At 53.2% G+C, this 7,793-nt stretch overlaps 1 protein-coding gene across 4 annotated transcripts in view; it reads left to right on the top strand.

Moving 5' to 3' along the window:
• Nucleotides 1–70: 70 nt before the first annotated feature.
• The window catches only part of LOC105567512 (acetylcholinesterase-like), a 36,591-nt gene continuing 28,868 nt past the window's right edge, over nt 71–7,793 (top strand). For 3 of the 4 annotated variants that reach the window (XM_012022437.1, XM_012022436.1, XM_012022435.1), the window contains exon 1: nt 71–775. The gene's annotated coding sequence lies outside the window, so the exon portion shown is untranslated. Of the gene's footprint in view, nt 776–3,200; nt 3,467–7,793 lie in introns of those variants that run through there. The other variant, XM_012022438.1, reaches the window with a different exon arrangement.

Genomic DNA, 7,793 nt, shown 5'->3' with positions numbered 1-7,793 from the left:
AGAGGAGGGATGCCAGGCCGCCCGCCGGTTCACCCTCACTAACCCGCGGCTCGCTCGACTCTTCAGTGCGGCCTGAACGGTTAACCGGCCTACTTCTCTCTCCTCCTGCGCTTCGCCGCTTTGGTCCCGCCGCTGCCAACCCTCGTCGTCGTCGTCGTCGTCGTCGTCGTCGCCGCCGTCGTCATCGCCGTCGTAGTCGTCGTCGTCGTCGCGACGTCGTTGCACCACCGTCATCGTCACCGCTGTGGGGCCTGCTCGATTGGTGTTTCCCGACCCGCTCGTCGATGTAAAATCGCGAGAGGAACGCGAGACGAGAAAACGCCAGAGAGAGAGAGAGAGAGGGAGAGGACTCTCTCTCGCGCTCTCTTCCTTTCCGTCTCTTTTTTCTCTCTCTCTCTCTCTTTCTTTCTTTCTTTTTCCCCCCTCACCGTCCGCGAGCGGCTCGCAGCCTCCGCAGCAGTTCGCCGCTGCGGACAGCCGGCCTAAAAGAAGAAGAAGAAGAGGATAGTTCGCGCTCGGGGGTGCTTTTTCCTCGCGCGCCAGTGGTGTTCGGGACTGTGACTCGATCTCGCTCGTGAGTAAACGGGAGAGTTACGACACTCGCGGAGGAGATCGCTCTCGCTCTCGCTTCCCTTCTCTCTCTTTCTCTCCACCTTCTCTCCCCCCTCTCTTTCTCTCTCTCTCTCTCTCTCTCTCCCCCTCGTCAACGCTGACGACGACGTTTCGCCAACGGACGACGACGAACGGACGCTACCCCGCTCCACCGCGGGAAGCCGTAAGTGTCTCTTTCTCTCTCTCTTTCTTTCTCTCTCTCTCTCTCTCTCTCCTCTCCTGTGCCGTGTGCCGAAGATCGATTCCCCTCTCTCTTTCTCTCTCTCTTGTCCCCTATCCCTCTCTCTCTCTCTCTTTCGTTTTATTACGCGGGCTCGCGTAAAAGTCTCTCGCTTCTGCACGCGCTCCGATCTCGCCTCGCCTCGCCTCCTCTTACACTTTGTTTCTTCCTCCGCTCTCTCTCTCTCTCTCGTGTCACCTCCGCTCTCATTATGTTCGTTATCTTCTCCGCGCGCGGCCCCTGCGAAACGCGACGCAGAAGGCCGTGGGCTGTCGTCGTAGCGACGGCGGTGGTAGCGTGGCGAGAGAGCCGCACCGGGAGAGAGAGCTGCGTTGGATCTGCGTGGGGCTGCGTAGATGACAGCCGCGCGGCGGGGGGTGGCCTGACGGCTGACGGCTGACACGGAGCATTCGCGCGGGGCCGGATTGTTCCGCGTGCGACCGCGATCGAAATCGAGAGAGAAATCGACGCCGATTCGCGTGCCGAGCCTTGATTTTCCGCGCCGGGCCTCGGGGACGTCCTGTCGGGGGAAACTTTCCGCCACCTCCGCACCTCCCTCCGGCCCTCCTCTCGCCGCCGCTCTCTCCGCGTTTTCGTCACCTCCGATCGAATCGCGTCGGAGATCGCGGGATCCACGCCGAAGCGTCTCCGCGTTTACCCCTCGGCTCCGCTGCGAGTTCGTTTTATCCTCTTCTTTCCTGCCCCGCTCGACCGACCGCTCGCCTCGGGCGATCTATAATCCGACGGTTATTGTGCGTAAGACGGGAAACACTCGAATAATCAGGGTAAGCGCGTTATTATAGTGTATACACGTCCCGTTGTACGCGCGCGTGTACGGAAGGGTAGTACGTGGCGCTGGGGATACACGTTCCGAAAAGTTTCGTCGCGGATTGCGGATCTCGACGCGAGCTTCGAGGAGCGGCGTGATCCTTGAAAGGGATACGATTCGACAAGAACGCGCGGGCGAGCTGAGTTTCCGACGGTTCTTTTCGAAGGGCCCGAAATTCTCCTCCCCGCTTATTCGTCCGTTTCCGCCGGGTGTGTGTAAAAGTGCAACTGGAGGCTCGCCGACTCGCACGATCTCTGTGCGCGCAACGTGTCGATTCGGTGCTTGTGAACAAGTCAGAATGAAATCCCACGAAATATCATCTCAAGTAGTACACTACGCGTGTCCACTGGGCCGTCCCCGGCAACGGCACTGCGATAGATAAGAGGAACGGATCGCGCGCTCGTTTAAATCGCGGACCTTTAATACGCTCTTTTCTCCCTCGTCAAGCAGGTGACAGTTTCGCGACAGACGCGAGGTTTCTGATCGGACGAGAAAAAACTTCGCGGACTAACGTGCGTTTTGCGCCTGGCCGCGCATCGGGCGAACTCACTTTTAATTTCTTTCCTTTCTTTTTTTTTCTTCCACCGGACACGCGAGCGCGGCTAGAAGTGTCCGTTTCTTCGCGTTCAACGGCGAGAAAGAGAAAGAGAGAGAGAGAGAGATCCTCCGTTCGTATATTCCCGCGAAACTTTTTGCGTTACACGGTACACCGGATAACGTGTCGATTAAAGCCCACGCCATTACCCGCCCCCTCCCTCGCCCGTAACCCCCTCCCCGTCCCCGTTGTGGAATAATTAACCGCTATGCAGCAGCGTACCGCGAAACGACGCGATCGATTTTAGGTCACGATCGTTCGCCCGTAATCCGATTAGCTTCTGCAACAGAATGATAAGTAACGACGACGGCGATAAACAATGACGCATCAGGAGCGGAGATTCTGACGACGAGGCCGCCGCCGCCGTCCACGATAATAGATAGGGCTGTGTCTTCGGGGCGGTATAGGCGCTAAGGCGCGCCGCTTAATAATTTCTCGGCGAGAAAAGTAACGGGGCTAGGACCAGGCCGGGATTTGATCCCGCGACCTCCCGGGCGACTCGATCGCTTATCCCGCCGAGCTATCCAGAGACTCGATCGCGAATCTCTTCCGCAAACGTGAAAATCTTCTCCGGCGTGAACTCGCGAAAAGTGAAAATTTCCCTTGGCAAATATTGAAGTCGCCGGTGAAACGCTTCGCTTTTCGCGAGTTCGCGCTGGAGCAAAAGGATTCGCGATCGAGCCCCGGGCTCGCACCCGATATTGCCCTCCTGCCTACTTTGTTTTCGCTGAAACAAAGTGGGAATAATAGCGCTACCGCGGAGTGACACTTGGCACCTCGCTCGATGTCCTTTGGTAGGCCATCATATGGTAGCGGAGTGCCCGTTCGCTAAAACGGGGGGGAAAAAAGTCACACTTTTTCCCGTCTTTTTTCTAGAAACTCGCGGAAGTAGAGCGGAAACGGCGACTCTTTCGCGAGCCGCTGCAATTAATTACGCGCGCCGACAGAGCCGGCTGCTTAAATTCGAGAGCGACTCCAGGGGGGGGGGGGGCGAAGGCGCGGAAAGGAGCGAGGCATCTCCCGGTGACGATGAATACGATTCCCCACGGTGTTGCCCGCCGCGAAATTAGCGCTGTCCATTAGAGAATAAAAGTTCGCGGGAGAGACTTGTGACCGGCCGACGCGGCGGCTCGGGCCATTCAGGCTCTTATTGGTCCTCCCTTTACTACCATGACGTCGACCGTGGCGACGTTTCGCCGATGTCGAAACGGTAAGAAAACATTTTACATCAAAGAGCCCTTTCTTTCGCTCTATTGGAAGAGCCGGGTCTAATTTCCTGTCCAATTTGTGCGGCGCTTTGTGCGAGACGGCGATACGACGACACGTCGTCGTCGTCGTCGTCGTCGTCGCCGTCGGTCGCCGCGTCTCTCCCCAAAGTCCTCGCACGAGGAACGGGGAGCCGGCGCGGCGCGCGCGATGCCAGCCAGCGCGAAGCGACTCACCGCCCCGGCGGAGTATCGTTCTTTTACCGCAGGCCTCCGTAAATACTTTAATACGTTACGTTCGATCGTGTCCTGCTATTATTTATACCAACACACACACGTGTACGTGTGTATTCGCGCCCGCGTGTATCCGAGGTATCCTCTATTTTTATCTAAACTTATAACCAGCTCGGGCACCGCCGGGATAATTTACCTCCGCCGAGAGTCGCGGGATTCGCGACGTTATTCGCGCCTCCTCGTCGAAGTCGCCGCGAGCCAGCTCGTGCGAGCGAACGCGGGCGGACACGAATGAACGACGTCCGTTCGCTTCGTCGAGGGAACGACCGGGTCCGTTCGAGTTCTTGTTCGCTCGGCCGCTGGATTACCCGCCGGCGAGAAAAGATCCGCGGAAAGGCGCCGGGAAAAACGCTCGAAATCGACTTAATCATTGGGCTCGAAAGACTGAAGAAATGTCCGATTTCGTCTCAGGTTGCACCGGTCGATGATTTCATTAAAGCCCAAACAGGCGAAGAAACTTAGCAGCAAGACTCAAGACTTGAGGGAAGTGAGGGAAGTAAGGGATGCTGAAAGTCCCGATTGGTCCAGCTTAAAGGCCCAAACGTACGAAGAAACTTGAACAGTAAGACTCGAGACTGTTGAGAATATCAACCATACGAAATCCTCGGCGTTGCTTACGTCTTAAAATGGCTGCTTACGTTCTCGACTGTCATTGGTCACTTTCCTTAAGGGGATGCTGGAGTGGTTCTGCACTTTTGCACCTTTCTAACCTAAAAACTGTCAGTTCACGGAAACATTTGTGTAATATACAAATTAAATGGCTTACGTGTACAGATCGAAAGCAGCTTGCTATTCCGGCCAAATGAAAGAACAATATGGCATCACTGAAACTAAGTTTGTAAGTCTAATAAAAAATAATAGTGAGCAACTACATGTACTGTATGTATGTGTTGCTCACTATTATTTTTTATTAGAGTTACAAATTTAGTTTCAGTGATGTCATATTGTTCTTTAATTTAGCCGGAATAGCAAGCTGCTTTCGATCATCTGTACACGTGCCATTTAATTTGTGTATTACACAAATCTTTCCACGAAACAGACAGTTTTAAGTGCAAAAGGTGCGAAAGTGCAAAATCACTCCAGCATCCCCTTAAGCAATAAGACTTCACACGTAAGAATTTCAACCAATCGGAATTTTCAGCGCTGCTCGAGTTGCAAAATGGCTGCTTCCGTTCTCGACTGCACTGGTCATTTTTCTTATATTTTGCTGCTTAAGTTGTTTCGCGTGTTTAGGGTCTTAAGCTAGAAACACGCGAAAAATTTAAGCAGTAAGACTCGAGACGTAAGAATTTCAACCAATCGGAGTTTTCAGCGCTGCTCAAGTTGCAAAATGGCTGCTTCCGTTCTCGACTGTGATTCGTCACTTCCCTTAAGTCTTAAGTTTCCTCGTGTGTTTAGTCCTTTATTGGTTCACTTGCTTTAAGCCTTTAGTCTTACTGCTAAAGTTTTTCGTGTGTTTGAGCCTTAACTCATCCCTATCGCGTCGATCGCGACGTTTCTCGCCGAGGGCGACCGGCGCGACCGAATCGATTCAATCCGATCGCGCAGCGTCGACGGGAACTGTCCCCCGCGCGGAACAAACGTCGATCGGGATCGCTCGGCCGTGCCGGGAAGCTCGGCAAAGCGCGAAAATCGACCTAACTAAAAGCGGAAAGTTAGAAAAGTTAAAAAACCCACTGGACCCGTGAGTAAGCGGGGCGGGGCGGGGCAGAGGGGGCGAAGAAGCGGCGGAGTGCGAAAGAGCAAATTTACGCGGAGAGCAAACGCCGGACGCGCAAACACGCCGGGCGCCCCGTTCGCGCGCCCAATCAGGATCGGACGGAAAATATCGGGGTGACCGAGCCCCGGCTACGCTCGATTCCACAATTATGCATTTCACCGATTCGACCCCCGCCGAATTGCTCGTCGACGGACGGGACGCGGCAAGATCGACGTCAACCGTTTTCGTTCGTTTTAACAAAGGGTCTAGAATTCCGGAGCCTCGTCGCGATCGGCAGAAAATATGGAAGAGTGTCGCGTGATTCTTTCGCCTCTGCATCTTTTCCTTTCTCATTTTAGAAGAGGGAAAGAATTTGTTGCGAAAAAATTTGTCTTTAAATAATATCGTTAAGAAGTGCCGCACTCCAGGTGTATCTCTACGTTGAAGCAAACTTAATTCATAGTAAAACTCACTTTATCTACCGGAATATTTTTACTAGATAGTCTCACTATAAAAAGAGAAAAATCTATTTTAAAAAAATCTTTAAGTTTTACTTTATATATAACTTGTAATTATTCAAGATTTATGCAGAGAATCTGGAGCAAAGTTTTATTAATCTTTCAGGCCACGCTCGATTCTCTTTTACGCCAGTTTTTTTATGTGTTTCGAACGAATTGCACAAAAGCATTATACATAACACTGTATTGTCGCTGGATATTCATTGCACCGTCGGCCGCAATTTAAATAATTATTGTACTTCGACTTTGATCCCAGTCAAATTATTTGGTAGAAAATATCAATTTGCAAGTTGCTTCCGGACGGCTTTCCGGGTTTTGTAAACAAGCGTCAAAATCGTTTCCTCCACACAACAATCGTCGACGACAGTTAGGAAATTTCAGAAGGCTATCAAGAATGTTAAACAACTTGAGGTGTATTTTGTTCCTTTTCTGTGAGAAAGCAATTTTCGCATCAATATTAAATGTATTACGTCGCGTGTTTAAAACGCCGGTATAAACACCGGTCGCCTCGAAATCTTACGTGGATAAACGCCCGAAGCGTCTTCGCGATTGCGAAGTCACGTTCCGACGTCGGCGAAATCAGCACTTAAGAGCGGCCGCGTTTCAAGAGCGTTTCCTACGTCGCTGCAAACGCGATTTCGTCGGCCGATAAATCGGCGAAAACGCGCGGTGCCTCTCGAATAATAATTCGCCGGATCGTTCGATTGTGTCCGCAAAAAAAACAGGAGCAAACCCAGCGTAAAAAAAGAATTGAGATCAATCGTAAATTATTCCGCGCGCGGAAACAGAGAGAGCTTTCGGCGGTAATGACAGTTTAACAGCGGCATTAACCTACTATCCGGTAATAGTAATCGAACCGTTTCTCCACTTGCCAAAGATACACCGAGTCGCTCTTCTCCGGTAAAAAAAAATCTGCCGCAAAGTTTATCGAAAGCCGCGCGGTCGCCGCGGAAGCAACCGGTGCGAGGTGAGCAGGAGGGCAAACGAGGGCAAAGGGTGGAAGGCAGGACGGAAGGACGGAAGGAAGGAAGGAAGGAAGGAAGGAAGGAAGGAAGGAAGGAAGACACCGAAGTTTCGGCGGCGGCCGGCGAACGATTTTTCTTCTCGCCGGGTTGCGCGCTGCATTGCGGCTGCGACGCGGCGCGACGCGACGCGACACGACGCGATGCGACGCAACGACCGTGTCGTCGTCGTCGTCGTCGTCGTGGTTGTCGTGCGTTCGAAAATGCGGCACCACAGAGAGACGTGTACACCTCGTGTAATAGCAATCAAGGCGAATCACGGCGGCCGAGAGGCGCGGGCGGCGGTGCAAATGCATGTCTAATTAACGGCGGCTCCGTCGTTATTATTCGCGTATCGCATTATTATAATTCACGGCACCTTTCGTCGCTCATTGTCCCGGATGTCCCGGCGGCCTTTGTCCGTCCCGGCGAAAACGCGTACGAATGAATGAACGTGAGCGCAAGAGGGACGCTTTGCTCACTCCGCTAAGCTCTTGCTCCGTAAGAGGATCCCACTTCTTATTTGTCTACCCGCCCCTGCGTTCGTTTTATCTTATAATTAACTTGCCGGACTTCCGTCGTTCTTCACGCGCACCTGAGGTACCAACGGTCGAAACCCTCCCCTCCCTTCTTACGCGCGTCGGCCAATCGAACTTTTTATCCGCTTCACCGTCCCCGTTCCGGCCCTCCCCGCGTCTGTCTCCGTCGTACTCCGATTTTTTAATCGTCGCACCAACCACCGGCTCTCCCTCCCTCCCGCGCAGGGATACCGTCCATTAGCAAGAGGAACTCGGGCGAAGTCTCCGTCCGGGGGGGGGGG

This window comes from Vollenhovia emeryi, unplaced genomic scaffold, assembly GCF_000949405.1.
Source record: "Vollenhovia emeryi isolate VEMERY1.0 unplaced genomic scaffold, V.emery_V1.0 DF939137.1, whole genome shotgun sequence".
Classification (NCBI taxonomy): Eukaryota; Metazoa; Arthropoda; class Insecta; order Hymenoptera; family Formicidae; genus Vollenhovia; species Vollenhovia emeryi.
The sequence above is the reverse complement of the archived record's forward strand: the minus strand, read 5'-3'. Positions and strand labels throughout refer to the sequence as shown.